General features: G+C 41.5%; 1 protein-coding gene across 2 annotated transcripts in view; it reads right to left on the reverse strand.

Moving 5' to 3' along the window:
* DAB1 (DAB adaptor protein 1) overlaps positions 1-19,375 on the reverse strand; it is a 642,426-nt gene that overhangs the window by 412,469 nt on the left and 210,582 nt on the right. For both annotated transcript variants that reach the window (XM_081915801.1, XM_081915802.1), the window contains one exon: positions 699-870. The gene's annotated coding sequence lies outside the window, so the exon portion shown is untranslated. The remainder of the gene's footprint in view (positions 1-698; positions 871-19,375) is intronic.

Below are 19,375 nucleotides of genomic sequence, written 5' to 3' on the forward strand. Positions count from 1 at the left end.
ACTTAGTAACTATTACTTTACAAGTATGAACACTTTGTAAGTTACATATATTCATTTTCAAGCAAAAGCTCAGATAAGATTATAGGGTCCAAAACTATATACTTCATATGACAAACAGTCCACATTTTTTCCTGTGCATATTCATCTAGATTCTCAACATTTATTTAGTATAATCCACATAGGAAGAAGCACGCATGTCATGAACTGTGCAATGCATATTCTTACTGCAAATGACTGGTACTGTATATGTAAATAATTCACATTTTTTTATTATGTGAGTAGCACTAAGCAGTGTGATAATTTCATTTCTCTTTTAGCTAAAAATAGTTCAGTAAATGACAAAATGCTTACACACAGGCAGCTGAAGCAAACTGATAGTAACCCTTTGCTTTCTTCATATGTCTGTCACAGATGCATGTCATAGCAGCAACAATAAAATTATCTGAGCAATGGATTTTCATTCCTTTCACCACTCCCAAGACAGCATCAGATTTGGGAGACAATGAATGCAAGTAGATAGGAAAAAATGCACACAAAGTAGGTTAGATTTTCTTTTCCATAGACATTGTTGCACTCAACAAAAATGGCAACTTTCACTGTGAAATTCAGCGTAACACTAAAATAACAGAATGTGGAAACAAAGCAGCAATATTATATATATATAAAATCACAATACCTCATGTTACATAATTGCCTACCTGCTGCAATTCCGTGTGATGCTGGCTACCACAGTTGATGTTACCAAACATTCAGAGCTCTTCCAAATTCTAGAAGTATAGCCCAAAGTCAACCGAAAGAACATCAGTTATGAAGCGATGACCAAAATCCTATGATGTCTGCAACCAGAGTGTCTTCAAACATATGGATATTCTGCAAAGAAAAGGGAAGTGGGCAGTGGAGGGGAGAAAATGAAGAAAAAGGACATGTTCACATATTTTGTCTGGAACCAAAAAGAGCAGGTTTAAACTTAGTAGACAAATAGCTCTATTCTGACATTTGATCTGTGTAGAACGCACATATGAGTTTTGCCTTGCAATGGCAGGCTCCAGCTCATGCACATCTTATATGCATGGGGCTCTCTCTCAATATTGTCAGGAATCTTTGAAGATCAGGCTGGGTGATTATGTGGAGAGTCAGGTAGGTGTGCTTGTGTATTCAAATGAGTGTGCATAGGCTAAGGCACAGCCTGGCACTGTGATGGTGATTCACCCTCATGAATACTCATTCTATAGAGCAAAGCTGTCTATGCTAAGGCAGCCATGCCCCCCAGATGTTTTATTGTCAGGGAAGATGAGATTTATCATCCAAAACATCTGGAGGGCCACAGGTGGGGAAGGCTGGTCTGGAGCACCCATGAAAGACCTTGTTCCTGGACCAGATATTGGGAACTTGTGCTACTCCCAATGTCATTGGGCTACAGCTTCCATAATCCCTGACCAGTGACCATACCAGCTGAGCTTGATTCTAACAACACCTGGAAGGCACAGTTTCCCCACCCCTGACCTTCATTTGCACACTGTCCCTGGGTTCATTAGGAATGTACAGTCTGACTTTATGAATGAAACATTTCCAATTCCAGCACTAGGAATGCTTAAGAAATTGCTTTTCATATGGCCCAATGAGTGCTATTTCAATTGCCACCCACCAGACAAATGGTTGTTGGTAACAAATAAATCACCCCAGGGCAGAAGGAAATAGATACCAATTGAGCTAACAGGCATAAGTTGAATAATTAAGTATTAACAATTCATATTCATATTTAATATGGCTTCATTCTTGGGCACAGGCTCTTATCATGCTTAAGCACTAGTTAATAACTCAGTAAATTAAATTCTGGGCTACTTCAGGCCTGGAGTGTGTGTATTCAAATAACTGCTTTTAAAACAACAACACGATGACCACAAAAGAGGATAGAAAATATTGTTTTCCAGCCCACCTCAATTTCCTTGTATCATTGATCTGAAACATTTAGCTGTTGTTTTGAATGTTCTGTGTTTCAGAAGGTTCATTCAATACATCACAAGATAGTATCTATTTTATTATACAATGCCTTAAAAGCTGTCTAGAAAAAGGCCAGTGGGGGGAGAGTTTAGTCACTAGCTGGCTATTGGAATTACATTCTTTATTAGATCAAAGCACAAATGAGGGCTTTCAACTTTCTCCACTTTATCATCAAAAGAGAGGTTTTAAACAGCTAGCAAATGCCAAAATTCCAATCTTTCTTGATTATAGGTCAGTGTTGAGGCAGACATATCCTACAAAGATGCTGCTGATAAATTTGTCTTTAGCGTTTTACATGTCGGGCGGCAAAACTAATGAAATGGTTCCTACCCTGAATGTTGGCAAGACATGACCTAAGAATACGGAGGAATTTAACTTACAGAGCCTCTCTTGAAGGCGTTTTGTTGTGCAATGTTACTTAAATGCACACATAGATTAAAACTGTTATCATACACTGGAGGGGGGCAGCTTGAATGTAGGTTAGTCCACTGACAATTTAAAACAAATGCTCACATATTCCAAGCCACCTGCTGCAAAGACAGTGTTTGAGAATCTACTGCCAATTGTCAAATCAGCACTATGTTCCTAGTGTTGAGATGCTGGTTTTTCCCCTGAATACACCGTGTTGACATTTGCTCCTTGTGGCAGGTGAAAACAATCCAGGCTATTCCCATTAGACTAAAAAACAGAAATACCATGTAGTGTCGCAGCCATACACTTAGCCAAGTCAAACAACCAACATAAAAGCCTGCAGTTTTACAAGGTCTGACATTCCAGTGTGTACAGTTCATCATTGTTATAGACCACAGGGTAGTGCAGTGGAAGTCGGGACTTAAGAACACTGTAAATGACCCATCTGAAGAAATAAGTTTGCAAAATAACTTCAAAATATCAAATCCCATTTCTTCATCCTTATAACTGGATATAAAACGTATGAAATACTTGAATGTGAACATGGCCCCTTGGGGTGCTTAATTAGTTATGCATTAATACCAATTTTTGGCACATAAACCTTCAGTGTTAATTCTTTGTACAGGTCAATTTTTTATACACACTGGTACAGGTAAAGGTAAAGGACCCCTGGACGATTAAGTCCAGTCAAAGATGACTATGGGGCTGTGGTGCTCATCTTGCTTTCAGGCAAAGGGAGCCGGTGTTTGTCCACAGACAGCTTTCCGAGTCATATGGCCAGCATGACTAAACTGCTTCTGGCGCAACAGAACACCGTGACGGAAACCAGAACGCACGGAAATGCCATTTACCTTCCCACCGCATTTATCTACTTGCCTGTTTATCTACTTGCACTGGCATGCTTTCGAACTGCTAGGTTGGCAGGAGCTGGGACAGAGCAACGGGAGCTCACCCTGTTGCAGGGATTTGAACTGCTGACCTTCTGATTGGCAAGCCCAAGAGGCTCAGTGGTTTAGACCACAGTGCCACCCTCAATCGCCATTCTCAGTCCTCACATAGCCACCGATGCAAACTGCAGCATGACATTAGAACACAAATAAATCTTCCAGGACAGAAAGAGAAAGAATCACAAAGCAGGCCATAGATTTGCGATAAAGCAGATGGAAGCAGATGTGCCAAGCACAAGTGCCTTTTTCCTTTGTAGCGCACACAATGCAGGCTACATTTTTTCCTCTGGAATCTAGTCAATAGTATGCATTAAACATGGTGCCTAAATATATCAATAGGTTCTTCAGCCCAAAGAAATTGTGCTTTTTTGCAAATCAAAATTGCAGTGTTATCTAGCTTCCTGCAGGAGGCATTCAGAAATCACAACAGGATTTTTCCATGAGAACTAACAGCACTCTGGTACTCTTAGAACCCAAATTTCATGTTCATCTCACATAAAGTGTGGGGGATGAAGGTGAAACATATTAGATTAGATGCAAGTTTGGAATATGAAATATATAAATATATAGCTTTGTTTCTCTCTCTGTGGGGGGTATATGGGTGTGTGGGTGTGTAATTTTTACATTCATTTTATACTTTAATTAATTTTGTTTTCCATGTTATGGAATTGAATTTATGCATTAGTTCATTTGTCCTTTAGGTTCTTTCTCAATAGCGCATCCAGCCAATCTCCTGCAGCTTGTAACTTCTGTATTATTTATGCAAACTGCAATATCAGCTACTTTACTACCAAACCAAAAGTTACCAAACCTTCCAAATTTCATACATGTTAGACAAAGGATCTTCATTTTATAGGCAAAAATAATGAATGGATTTTTATTTGTTATTTGTTCAGATTTTCATTCATCATTTTCTGTAACAAGAAATGAATGAATGAGGCTCATTCATTCATTTTTAAAATGAATGCACACCTCTAATAAGAATGCCCACCCACAGAATAGAAAGAAGCAAAGGGCGGTCAAAACCCAAAGTATTTATTATCTAATTTTTGATAATATTAATGAATATATTAACTGTAAGGAATTTGCAACATCCAGACTGATTATTTCACAACAATGGTAAACTACAGCTGCCTTGAACCTAGAGTTCTAGTATTAAAAATTATGCTCTGCGACCACTGTGGAAAAGTTCCCCCAGCAAATTCATTTATCAATAGGGCAATCAAAAGTAGATTCTTTTTCTTTCAGTGTCTTTATTCTTTAGACAAATAAAAAAGATTCTGCACACACTACCCACATCACAGTATTATTTACATATTTGGAATAATGACTAATAAAGACAGAACAGGAACAAGTATTTTTAACTAGAAACAAAATAAACTCTCACCAAGTAAACGTTCACAAAAATACTGTAAAGAAAATGATGGCTGTTAGCTTTATGCCAATATCTTCAGGGTTTCTGCAGTACATGCGTACAAAAATATTTGTTTTTCAGTGCCATTGTTTTTGCTATTCAGTTTTTTTAAAAAAAACCCAAAAAACCCCAAAACCAAAGCCAATCCCACAGACAGAGCAGAATGTTGTTCCCAGGAACTGAAGGCTTTGAACTATGAGCTCTCAGAGCCCCACTGCAGGCCACCTGGATTGCCTAAGGAGTTCGGTCTACTAATAAGGAGCAGCTTTTTCCAGAGTAGTCCCTTACTCCCAAGGGCACTCTGGCAACTGACTGGACTGGCACCTTTATGCTCCACATTTCCCAGGCTCACAATTGACATCTGATTCTGTACAAGGGCCCTTTGTGTCTTGCAGAGGTGGCTGTGAGCGCTGAAGGCTCCAACTCCCCTTGCCCTGTCACACAGTCCACTGAAGCAGCCTTATCCTCTGTAACATCTACTTTGAGGAGTGACAAGTCATCCTCTGAGGAAGATTCCTCTGGTGGGGGCATGACTGTTACAATATCTTAAAAGGTGTCCAGTTCAGAAATACTAAAGTTGGCCATCTTGATTCAAAATAGACTCCCGTTGTAGGCAAACATAGGTCATAACCTGCTCCTTGATCTTGGGAACCACCATGCCAAATTTTGTGATGGTTTATTAACAGGTCCAAATCACTGCAGCTTTTAAGGCACGGTGCGCCATCCTGATTCAAAATGGTATCCAGTGCTACATACCCTCCAACATTTCTCCAGTGGAAATAGGGACGTCCCATTCCATAATGTTAATTTTACTATTTATACCCCCCCACATCTTACTGGGTTGCCCCAGCCACTCTGGGCAGCTTCCAACATACATAAAAACATAATAATATAATTAAACATTTTTTAAAAAAAACAAAAAACTTTCCTATGCATGATTGCCTTCTGAGGTCTTGGGGGTCAGATAACTCCATATCCTCCAACATTTCTCCAATCAAAATAGGAGCATCCCAGGGACATTCTGGGATCAAATCAGAAACCGGGATGGCTTCTCTAAATGAGGGATGTCCCTGGAAAATAGGGACACATAGAGGGTCTGGTGGTATCAAAACATAGGCAGAAACTTGCTCGGCAGTCTCAGGAACCATTGTGCCCAATTTCATGACTATATCTTAAGAGGTGTCCAAACATATAGAGCACTGATGGATAAACTACCTTCCAAAATGAACAGCAGATGTAACCTGGGAATAGTAGCTATAAGGATCACACATGAAGATAGAGACTGGACATCCATCAGTTGGTTAGAAGATGCGGAAAACTTGAGACAGTATCTGTAGGCAAGTACTTTCCTGTTATATGGTCAGGTTTTTCCTGTGTATGCAGCTCCTACATCAGAAAAAAGTGAAGCTCAGTGAGCATAACAGAGGGCAGAGGCTTTGCCACAAGTGTAATGCGCTGCTACAGTTCAGCTAGATTGGGGTCATTTTATCAAAGAATGATTGGTTTCATTCTATCAAGGAATCAGTCTGTCAAGGGTTTAGTGAATGGCAGTTTTAAGAGTAGCAGATAAAACATAGGAATAGTAGTGGGTGGAATGGGAGTCTGGAATAACAACAACATTTGATAAATGATTGTATCTGTGATTTATTATAAGAACATAATGTTCAAAGTATAAAAGACAGGAATGGGCTTTCAGCTTACACCTGTCCGTGGTTTCAGCCCAAGCTCATCACACCCCTCTCCCCGTTAGTATCACCACCAGCAACTGTTGGGCCAGTTATACATAGTCTCTGATTGGTCCAATGCATACAGGCAGTATCTCTGCTTTGTCTCTTTTCCAATGCCATGGAGATGCACAAAAGGAAAATCTTTAGCACACTGAAGCTTTTGAAATTTAAATATAGTAGCAAATGAAAGCAGATTTTGAAAGCTTTTCATGCAACAATAAAAGAGGCTTGTGCTGCTATAATTTGCATTAAATGTAAACACACACACACAAAACATCTTCCTGTTGATTCTGACACAATCTTCTGAAAATAGCACATGTTTTCACACCAAATGCATTTCTCCGAGACCACAAATTCCCAGCCCTATAAGCAGGCAAAATTGGGCAAAATGTGTAGCTGTCACCTGGCGCCCTGATATCCAGATGCATTGTGACACAGTGCTTCTATGCTGTTTGTTGTGTGGTCATTCAAGCAGGAGAACTTTCTATTATTTATTGGGCAAGGCTGGTTAAACCCAACAATGTAGCTGGCTAAATGGGGGATATGGGGATAACCAGGTCAGATGGAAAAGTGTGAACAAAGCCAAGTGGGATGGGGAGAGGGAAGGATGCCAGATTTATGCTAATAATAAACACAGATTTTGCTTCTATTTTTGATTAATAACTGGTGAGAAAGAAATGGTCCACTTCTTTCATATGTAAGCATAATTACAGGAAATGTAATCCCATATAAGGTTTCCCTCCCTACTTTCAGTATATCCAGTGCTGAGCCAAAATTTTCAGCTCAGATGTTGTCTACCAGTCTTGGGGCATGGGATGAAAAAAGCGGCCCCAAAACTGAAGGAGCTGGGATATATTTTCCCCAAATCCTTGGGCTAATGGTGTGAGAAGACTGTTTCTTCTTGCTTCTTTAGCAAGAAGGGGCTGTGCCAAAATGCATCTTGGCACCATGCTACATGAGAATGTCACACAGTCTCATTCAAAGCACTCACTCTGTTGCTTTAAGAAGAGGCAGTTCACATAGGCCAAAAACTGGTCCAACACTCTTTCAAAGTACTCTGCTATTCCAGCTTGGGTGAGGGAGCGGCTGTCTCTTGCCACCTGAGCTAGGAGAGTGCTTTGAAAGGTCCCATCGTGGAGACTGGCAGGTGGGGCAATGAATGCCCCCCCCAAAGTACTGTGTAAGCTGCTTACCAAGTTACTGTGTCACGAGTGTCTCAGAATTTTAAAGCACAAATCTCGATCCTAATGCAGGCAGCAGCACTCTATGTAGGAACAGAATATGGAAGCCCTTAAAACAGACTCCCATGTAGCATAACCTTCCTGTATCTTTGTGACTATACATGGTGTTGCATCGCCTCAGCTTTTCTTCCCTAATCCTAGTACAACTGATGTTGAAAGACCTGAAGCAGCAAATGACTCCTCAAAGCACTATACACCACTTTCAGGAGCATGGCTGAAGAAAATGAAGAAATAAATACACAGGGCTGGATTCAACTAATGAGTCCTATTCATGGAAGCCAGTGCAAGTAGTTCCCCTAGACAAATTGGGCTTTCCCCCCTTGCGTCCCCCTGTATGCCTTCCAAACTGGCTTAGGCGAGGGGGTCAGGAGACCACTTCCCAGAACAGCACATGGTAGGAGGACCATTTTGTTTAGAAAGCTGCATTCCCCTCATTGCCGGAGTGATTGCCAGAGTGCTATGTTGAAATCCTTCCAATTCATTGACTCGGAGGCATCAGCTCAGAGAAGCCGACTTCCAAGAAAACATGCAAGGGATTCTGCTGTAAGTATCATAAGATGCCACTCATTTATTCACAAAAGAACTGAATATAAGACAATTTGTGTTGAAATTGTAGTATAGGTTTAAGTATATCAGCAGGTGAAATATTTTATGCAACATCTGACAGAAGGAGGAATGTTCAGCTTGACCTAGTTGGACATTTCCATGTTTAATTCCACTAATTTTTTACACTGAGCAGGCTGCTTAAATAATTTAGTTCCTGTTGGCCTGCAGGTTACCAAGGATCTGATATTACAGATTCCATTTTGATCTCGTTCAAGGCACCAGATGTAACATCTTTAGCATGCTCTCCCCACCTTCTGCCCGCCTCCATCCTCCCTTCTTTTTCACCCTCCTTTCACATTCCATTGCTGTTTGCTCCTCACTTAACTAATGAGACAGCCGTTCTATTTATAGCGTACCCTTCTTGGGTTACAAGTCAGTTTACAGTGTCTACAACTAGATTCGAATCAATAACCTGACAGATATTTCACTTCCTCTGAATTGCAAGAGCTCATTTTGTCTGGTGCTTCACTTTGGCTTTTAGAAAGAGAAATGGTTAGAAATTAGCCTCCCCATCATCCTTGAGACAGGTGAGATAATATTAATTTCTTTTGAAATTATTTTTTGTGTGTTTTTTGTTTGCTTGTTTGTTTGTGCTCCATTTTTCTGTGCACATGGGTCTGCTAAGGTAAAAGCAAAGACAATTTGAAATGCCAAATGAGCTACTTTCCAGCACTTCTCTCATCTCATAGCCTTATCCTTTCAGGCTGATTCCTTCCACAGGAGAGTCAATAGCCTTGCAAACTGGTTAGGGAAATACGCAGCACATAACTTTTGTGCTTTAATTAGTCCCATGTTTTAAAAGCACCAAAAAAATTCAAAGTCAGCAACAACTGCAACAGAAAGAATCACATGCCACCACCTTCTCTGAGTAATCTTCGTTATTTCATGGTACAGTCTGTGTCATAGAGAAGGAGAGACTAATCCCTGGCCCAGAGGCTTGATCACGCCCCTAAGCCATTTTTTTTCTGTCCCTCTAGGACTCCACTGATTTTGGCAGCAGCAGCAAAAATTAAATTAATTAAATTAAAGCAGATGCAATACGGGGAGTGGGAAACCCTGATGAGGCTGCAACATGCGTCATCCCTGGTCATTATATTAATCATCTGACAAGTGGGGAGGGGGCAGTAACCCCTTTCCTCAGCTGATATGACAATGGTTTAGTGTTACGCCCTAATTCAGCCATTATCTCCATTGTACAAAATTGCACTCAGTATGACTGTGCCTGGTAAAAGTGGTTTGTAATAGATTGTTTTATAAAAATGGAGAATCACACATTACATGGATTCCAAATAGCTGAGAAGAAAGGATGCATCTGGTGTGCAGTGGTAAATTAAAAACTAAAGTATTGTATGCTGTGAAAAGCCAAAGAACAAACCATAGTTTTCCACATGTCTCTGTTTGCTGCATCCCAAGTCTCTGTTTAGATATGGCCAAGCCCCACCAGACAATGGAGAGCTTGGCCTCAATGAAATAATTTTAAAATCACCAGTGGGTGCTGTCTTTGAGCTGAGTTATTAGTAGTCAGGCCACTATTGCAGACAGTCTTTGCACTATCTTGAAAGTGAATATGACCCTAGATAAACGGACAGCTAACAAAAAACCAGCCATTTCCCCCCAATCATAGCAGCATTATCAGCACCCGAGAGTGATTCTGCTTTCCTTGCATTCAACATTTTACAAAACATATTGTTAACAGAGAGGGGAAGTAATTCCTGGACAAATAGGAGGTTTATTGGTAAAGTATGAAAAGCATTTGAATGAAGCCAGGCCACAGAAATCTGCAACTCTTGCCTTTCTCTGTTGTTATTCATGTTGCTTGCACTCTTCCCCTGCTCTAAGTAAGATGGCCATCCCAGAATTCCCTGCAGCATTTTCCTGATGTAATGTATTCTTATTCATCCCTACATGCATTACGTTATCAGACAGTTGCAGCCTCCTGTGTCATTCCAGAGTGTCCTGAGCTAGCAACTCTACGCTGACATGATGTAGTCTATGAATATAAAACATTGGTAGAGAATTAAGCTATATCTGAAAGGGAGCTCTAGCATACCAATTATGAGGGCAAACGATTTCTTTCCTTCTCAAAGAGGGTACTTGCTTGATAGTCCCTGGACTATATTGGAGACTGGCCATTCTCACGCAGCAGCTTGTACTCTTAAGCTGAGTTCTGCACCACTGCTTCTAATTGTACATTTTGCTCTTGCTGTATTTGGGTTTCTCCCTTGTCACTTCCCATTCTTTGTTCCTCTGCTGCCCTGTGAATGTTTGCAAGGCACATGCAGAAAGTTCAGCACAGGAGTATTTAAGGTTCAAGAAGCCCAAGGCCCAAAGGTCAGGAATGGAATGGGGTAGATTTCTCACACATAGATTTCTTTGTAGGCATTGGGGATTGGCAAATCTGTTCATTTCAGTTCCTATCAGGGGGTTTTTTATTTTTCCAATCATAAGTTCAGTTTTCTACATTTCAACATCTGTTTTCACATGAAATTTCCCATAATAATAAATGCATTTCTGCAAGCTATTTTCCCCAATATAATGCATTTTGTATATTATTTTCACCAATATATGCCTTTGTACACATACTTTCCCTTAGTATATACATTTTTGTATGCATTATGGCTGTGTTTCAGTTTACATATTGTTTTGTAAAGTGCAAAATAGGTATATTCACATTTAAAAGTGAACTAAGGGCTTGTTCAGACTTTTGTCCTGCACTCTCCTGGCACAGGTCCAAGTTATCTTTTTTTCCTCCCTGGAGATTTCCCCGTGAAAATCTGCTCTTTAAAGCTAAAGCACAACAAATAGAAATTGGGGTTTTCGGCCGATTGCCATTTGCTCTGTTTCAGGGGCGAAGAATGGGTTTTCATGGCAAAAGCTCCAGATCAAAAGAGAGAAAGAAAAGCATTGTTTGGACTTGCAGCTTTAAAACGTGGACAGTGCCTGGAAAGCACAGAGGAAAGGTAAGTGTGAATAAGCCCTGAATGAACTTCTCCTTCATGCATAGTTGCCATTCCAGTTTGCCTTTTCAATAAGCAAACTGAAGGAGGGCATTTTTCTCATTTGCATCTCATCTTTCTTCCATCCTTGAACTCCCCAATGTGTGCATAGTCTATTCAGCAGCCGAACAATCTAAGACCCACTTAGCTTCGGCAAGGTTCACATGCCTTTATGAAATCTGTTCAGGCTTTGCAAGTGACAAGGTGGGAAACTTAGTCTGCCTTAAATATGACACTGCCTTTCCCCATAATGCACCTCAAAGTAGAACCACTTTCTGATAATAGATAATGGTAAGCACAAAGAGCTTTAGGAGAAAGTTTGGATGTGTAAGTACTGAGTAACTCTGTGCATGATAATGGTTAATGAGACTCAATCAATGTGAAGTGAAGTAATAGTGTTTCCTCTCTATTCCAGGTGGTAGGGAACTGTTTTCAGTCCAAGGACTGAATTCCCTCCTGTGGAAATGCCATGGAGGGTAGGACCAGAGGCAAAAGTGTGTAGATCAATGAATGTGACTCTTACATCTTAATGTACTGCATGGTATGTTGCAGCCATGCAAAAGCCTTAGGTTTCTATACCCTTTCCCCAACATCACACACACACACACACACACTTCCACAACCTCCTTCCAGGCAAGCAAGAGACATTATCACAGTTCAATGGCATATTTCAACCAAGTAAAAGAGATAGAGGAGGACATGAAGGAGTGTTGATGAGGGTTACAGCCTAGGGAGAGGAGAGACCTAGGGAAAGTCTGAAACACTAGAGATGGCCACATTCAGCTCCTGGTCCTGAGCTCCCTTCGTCCTGCTCTATACAAAATACATCAGCATCCCCAAGTGATGTATGCAATGACTTTCTGCAGGTAGTCAGCTAGGTGGGCCACAAAACCTACTCTGATTCTGTGCTAAACATAACCCTATTTGGCTGAACATGGTTAAATGTCCCATTGGGGATATTGAAATGGGGAATGAGGCTTGCACCCGTCACGTTCACTTTCAGCAGCTGAAAAGCGCTATAGTCAGCCATGTGAGCAACCAACATAGGCTGTAGAAGTGTGCCCATGAGTAGTTGCATCAGATACACCAAAATAAGGCATTTCCTCCGTTTGAATCAGCTGGACATGTCCTCAGATTACAGGATGCTATCAACTGCACCAGCTACTAAACCAATCTAATCAATAGTCCCTTGCCATTCTCTAATTTCCATATTCATGTCCCTCAAGGAAACTTTCCATGCATAACTGAGAGGTACACCATTTACTCCCCCTAACAAGGGCAACATTCCTTTACTAATGCAATCAAAACATGTTAACAGAGAAGAAATTGTAGATCCTATCATATTAGTGTAACACTACACTAGTAGTGTTTTCAGCTGTGACTTCTATATCCACTAATGTGACAAGGAATGTGCTAGAAAGCTCTCCTCTTTTGTATGTGTGTTTAGTAATTTCAATGAATATGGAACAAAGCTAGAAGCTTTGTTTATTATCACAATATAATGTGATAATAGCCTGAACCAAGTACAATTAAGAACAGTATCGGGTTTTTCAGTTCAGCTTGTGCAAATGAGGAGATTCAGACATTAAGAAATGAAGGTATACTGTGGTGATAATATTTTTGAGCATCTCAGAAGCTGAACGTTTCGATTTTCGAACACCGAAAACCCGGAAGTAATTGCTTCTGTTTTTGAACGCGCCTCAGAAGTCAAACGCCTTCCACTGCATGTACGTGTTATTTTTTTCAGTTTTCTGCAGACTGTCCTATGTGCCTCAGTTTTCGAACGTTTCGGAAGTCGAACAGTCTTCCGGAACGGATTACGTTCGAAAACCAAGGTACCACCGTAATTCATGTTCATACCACAGATTCCTTAGGTGTGTAGTGGAAGGAGATTCATCCAGAACACACTTTCATCATGTGAAACCAGTCACTGATACCAAATAATTCAAATGAGAATTTGGAATCTATTAAATCAGGAGTAGTGGCATTTTGAGATATGGACAGAACATGCTTGGGAAGATTGTATAAGATAACAGACATCTCACTTTTTCAGAAAATATGGAGCACTGAAGGAGTAGAGAAAGAGGAAGGCAACATCCTAGTATAATGGTACAGCTATATAGTACTAAATATATCCAATAAAGGCCTCACATGTCACGTTAAGCCACAGTTATGCTTAACTATGGTTTAAAGGTGAACACTCATTGTGGTTGTGCAAAGAGTGACAACTGAAGCCGCTTTGTTCCTGCCCTGTTCTACTGCCCTGCTGAGAGCTAAGCCATGGGTTTGGATGATCTATTCCCCAAACAAACCATGAGTGGTAACCCATAAAGAACCTTGCTTATAAGTCATGGTTGGTTTGGACTGACAAACCATGGATACAGTGCTCAGGCAAACCATAGCTTCACTTTTGGTAGCACAGCACAAGCAGGGGTGGAGCAAAGTGGCCACAATTTTCTTCCCACTGTGCATTTATCTTTGAACATTAATCTTAACTCTGGTTTAAAGGGATACATGAACTTGGCCACTGACTCTTCTTTGTAGTGGAATTTAATCTTTGGATTGCGTACTCACAGTATTAAGTACTGCTTCCAATATTGTCTCCCTGTCTCCAGCAAGATGGCTATTTTTATATATTAGCTCTAAAGATATAAACATTTTTCCTTTGGGAATATGTTGTGCAACACTTTATGAAGCAGGGAGTGCTGGCTTCCTTCTTCTCTGTACTACGTTGGTTGGTATCTTGAATTATGTGCCTCTGGTGGGGCATTGCAGGGGCCAAAGAGCATTCGAATTTAGAAGGCAAAATATTGTATCACAGGAGGCTAGAGAAAGAAGCCTATTGAGTGACTCTTTGGGTCGACACGATAGAAGGAATGCTGGTGTAAATGTAATTACATCCCTGTAGCATTAGATTGTCTTTAAAACCAGGGTGTAAAGAGTGAGGGTGACTATCATGGGGCAAACAAGAGAACAGGAAAAAATGAAGTTAAAATAAAATAAGGGCAGCACACATCCCCTCATCTCTCTCCTCTCCATATTTAAGCTAGTTGATTATTAACATACATGGATAGATATAGATATAGATATAGATATAGATATAGATATAGATATAGATATAGAACTATTTTGGTAAAAGCCATTTGAGCAATAGTGAAATGATGGTTCTGCCACAGGATAACATATTGGAAATATCATGTGTTTTCCTCATTTCTGATCTGCATTGCTTTTCTCTTACTAATACCCATATCTACCCATACTGGTGAAGCAATTCTCACAGTAATAACAGTGCTTGCACCAGGGGGACCTCTGTGCTGAACATTATCATTCTTCACAACTGTGGGAGGCATGTCATCATTTCTGTCATTTTCTTACAGATGCTGGCATGGAGCCCCAAAACAGTATCTCCTATAAGACCACTCAATGTTCAAGGCAGAAATACTCTTCAACATGTTGGGGGGGGGTGGAGCGGCTCTCACCTCCCTGTTGACTTCCACTGCACCCGTTCTCTGGAGAGTGAGAGATACGAGCATAATTTCATGGATGACACTTTCCAATTTTCAATGCCATAGGCACCCACCCACCCAGCTTATTCTGTATCCTATTTATTTCACAGAGCCATGTTCAACCTTTGTACGAGAAAATCCCACACCAGGAACACGAGAACTAGCTGGAGATGCTTTTGTTACACCAAACAGAAATAAGAATGAACGGAAAGTTTAAAAGGGGGGTGGAAAGGAAAGTAGTTTTGTGGATTCTGGGCAAACCTTAAGCTTGCATCTTGAAGAAATGTTAACACTTCAATTTACACTGCCTGATAATTCTTTAAAGATAGGATACTTGGGCTGTCATGAGAAAAATGAGTTGGAATTCTGCATGTTTCATATTGGTGTCTACCTCTCCAGAGAGAGATTGGGACCACAATACACTGCAATATTTCTTCTTGAAGCACCTCCCAAATTTCTCTTCAAGATAAATTAGAGGGGCATGTACAGGGAGTGCCTCCCTCTTTGCCTCCTCTGCCCCTGCCTCTGGCATATAAAAGGAAAACCTAATCTATAAAACACACCAGGAGACTGATAAGAGGAGAAATTTATTACACATGTCCACAGTCTTAGAGCAACTATATGTTTGTGCATAATTTATTGGATACTGCCACCAAGTTTGTTGTTATATGCTGAATGTCTATTTAATGGTTACAGATATGCTCAGAGTTTTCTCTTCTGCTTCATTTTTCCAAAGAGGAAAATAACATAAAAAGAAATAAGTTCCTGAGGAGCAGAATAAAAGACATTGCCTAATGGTAGGGGCATCTCTCGCTCTATGCTTCCTATAGCCAGACTGCAGAAGATCAGAGGGTAAAGGTAAAGGACCCCTGGATAGTTAAGTCCAGTCAAAGGCAACTATGGGGTGCGGCACTCATCACACTTCAGGCTGAGGGAGCCAGCATTTGTCTGCAGACAGCTTTCCGGGTCATGTGGCCAGCATGCATAAACTGCTTCTGGCACAACAGGACACTGTGACAAGTGCCAGAGCGCACAGAAATGCCATTTACCTTCCCACCACAGCAGTACCTATTTATCTACTTGCACTGATATGCTTTTGAAATGCTAGGTTGGCAGGAGCTGGGAGAGAGCAATGGGAGCTCACCCCGTCTCGCAGATTCGAACCGCCAACCTTCTGATCAGCAAGCCCAAGAGGCTCAGTGGTTTAGACGGCAGCGCCACCCACTCCCTTTAGTTCGGAGGAACCCCTGCTAAGAGGTATATAGACAACAATACCTAAGACAATATGTCAGGTTCCCAATACTAAGGATAGCTGGCCTTGATTGATTGATTGATTGATTGATTGATTGATTCAAAAGCTTTCGTTTTCTTTGCCTGCCAACTGATTCTGTCAACTGATTTTGGAATTCTGTGCTGGGGAACAATTGCCCTCCAATCATCTGGAGCTTAAAAGAAGCAGTAAGCTTCTTCTACCCACCCCCAGCCTGGGACGTGGGTGGCGCTGTGGGTAAAACCTCAGTGCCTAGAACTTGCCGATCGTATGGTCGGCAGTTCGAATCCCCGCAGCGGGGTGAGCTCCTGTCGTTCGGTCCCAGCTCTTGCCCACCTAGCAGTTCGAAAGCACTCTTAAGTGCAAGTAGATAAATAGGGACCGCCTTCTAGTGGGAAAGTAAACGGCATTTCCATGTGCTGTGCTGGTGCTGGCTCGCCAACTGCAGCTTTGTCACGCTGGCCACATGACCCGGAAGTGTCTTCGGACAGCGCCGGCTCACGGCCTCTAGAGCGAGATGAGCGTGCAACCCTAGAGTCGGACACGACTGGCCCGTACGGGCAGGGGTACCTTTACCTTTTTTTACCCACCCCCAGCACTATGCATACCTGTAGTAGCTAAAAGATGAAGGTTTGGAATAGGCATTTGAAAGGGATTGCCACCCGCACTCATATAGAAACATGCATATGCTTGGAAGTGGATTAATATAAAATGGGAGCAGTGGCCTCATAATGGTACAATGCAATATTGTAAGTGTACACACATATGCATGTATGTACATGGAAATGGCTTGACTTAATTCACTGCTTTTGTCATTTGGAAGGCAGGGGTATGCCTGAATAGTTTCTTTAAAAAAAGAAGTATTGAAGACAATAGAAACACAGAAACATCTTTCATTGTCAGATTCCCTGCACTCTAGAAATGTTTTAGCATAGAGTTTGACCATAGGGATGTTACTGCTTTCCAAAACACCTTCCCCTTCCTGACTATGTGAGTGTGTTAGAGATTCTTGTTCCCTGTATTTGAAATCTGACCGAAACATCAGATAGGGAGCAACCCGAAAATCACACATAATGATGAACACACGTCACTAAATTAGTGGGACGTGTAAAGGCTCTTTAAGGCTTCCTTCCTTTTCTTTTCTTCCTTCCTTCCTTCCTTCCTTCCTTCCTTCCTTCCTTCCTTCCTTCCTTCCTTCCTTCCTTCCTTCCTTTCTCTCTCTTTCTCTCTCTCTTTCTTTCTTTCTGATTTTACCTTCCACTTCTACATCAAACTTAAGGTTTTCCCTGTGTCTTAAAATAAGCAACAAGGTATGGCCATGACAGGGGAAACAGTTGAGGAAGAGTTGGCAATTAGATTATTTTTTTTTAATGCATAAAATGACTCAAGGAAAAGGTCGGGGGAGAGAATTATCTGTGTTGTAGGAAGGGACAGTTAATATTAGTGGTTGTGTGCTCTCTCTCTCTTAAAAAAAATGAAGTTGGGTGAACATTTAATATATATTCATTAAATATTAAAGCTGAATGTTTCTGCTTATTCTACCAGTACTTAGAAAAAGGAGTGCATGATGGCACACAGCATGGCACATGTGCAGTGCAATCCTACCAGTGAGTTACAGCTATTGAACAGGATTAGATCACTCAGCCTTCCTGCTGGACAAACCCTTACATGATGAAGCACTACTGGGCTAGTTAGTGCAAGGTCCAAAAGTGGATGGAGCAGGGAAGTTGTGAGGGAGGAGAAGAATTTAGGATACAGTGTTCATTTAAGACTCATTGTCTGACACCCACCTGTGACATGGTAACATTACACCTATGAAAGAAGTGGTACAATAAATTTAAATCATCCCACTGAAGTCAATGACTTTGGGGACTAAGCCCCATTTTATACTTCTTTAGTGTCACAGTGGATAACAGGATTCCCACAAGCCTGCAGCCAATCATGGCAAATCAACATGGGGCTATGTAAGATCCTGCCAGGAAAGAGCATGCTTGGTGACATCACTCTGTCCTCATGTCTACAGAACCTAAACCATACAAGTGGGAATTGGGTGATGGGTACTTCATGGAATGGATTTACTGCATTACAAAAAAACTAAGGTGGTTACAACAAAGTATTCAAAGAATCATAGAAGCATAGAGTTGGAACAGACCCATGGATCATCTCGTCCAGCCCCCTGCAATGCAGGAATATGCACCCATATTGTCAACACTTATTGCTGCCACTCGTATGCTCGCAATCTTTACAGGGACCCAGCCTCAGAACTCCACTGCTGCATCTAGGGTGCAGGTGTTGGGATGCAGCCAAGGGATTGGGGCAATTGGCAGGCCCCCAGCTGGCCCCAGCCCACCGGCCAGTGTGCCGAGCGATCTCCAGTCCTTGGATCAGCATGAAACTGCAACCCGAGCTTCAGAAGCCTTCAGAAGCTGGGCATGCACACTCAGCAGAGTAAAATGCACAACAGAAGTGGCAGGAGAGGCATGTATGAGCATATTTACAAGCAGTTTATTCAGCATAGATCAGGACAAAAGGAAAAACATGTCCTCTCCCCTTCATGTCCAAAGCAAGGCAGCAAAAGCAAAAGCTATACACAAACAGAAGTTCCCAGCAAGATGGGCTGGGGTGTAAACAGGCATGTGACACACAACAGTCACACCTGTACTTAAGGTGGAATGGAATATCCTAACATCGGGGACAAGACACCCACACAGGCCAGGCAGGAAGTGAGATCCCATATTTCAAAGTGGCACTCCTAAATCTCACATCCTGAGGTTTTTTGGGGGGTTTTTTTTTGGGGGGGGGGTTGGAAACCACTTTGAGGTCTTTTTTTAAAAAAACAAACCATAAAGCAGTATTTAAATTTCATGAAATAAATCAATAAAATAACACCAGGATGTGGAGAATACCATGACCACAGCTCTTTCCCTGCCCCACTATCCATCATTTGTAGCATTTGCCAGGTTGGGGGGTGTGTGCACTGTATCCTTCTCTTAATGCCAAATAATGCAGGACTAGGGAACGTTTGGCCCTCCATATGTTGTTGGACTTCAGTTACCATCATCCTCTGCCAGAGTGGCCAATGATCGAAGACAATGACAGCTGTAGTCCAGTAACACCTGGAATGCCAAGGGTTCCCATCCCTGCATAATGATTCTCTCCAACTACCCATTTCACAGTCACACATTTGGCCATCCATCTAGCCTGGCAGTAGCCCTATAGGGTTTCAGACTGGAGTCTCTCCAAGGAGATCTGGCAT

Source organism: Podarcis melisellensis, assembly GCF_964234715.1.
Source record: "Podarcis melisellensis genome assembly, chromosome: 6".
Taxonomy (NCBI): Eukaryota; Metazoa; Chordata; class Lepidosauria; order Squamata; family Lacertidae; genus Podarcis; species Podarcis melisellensis.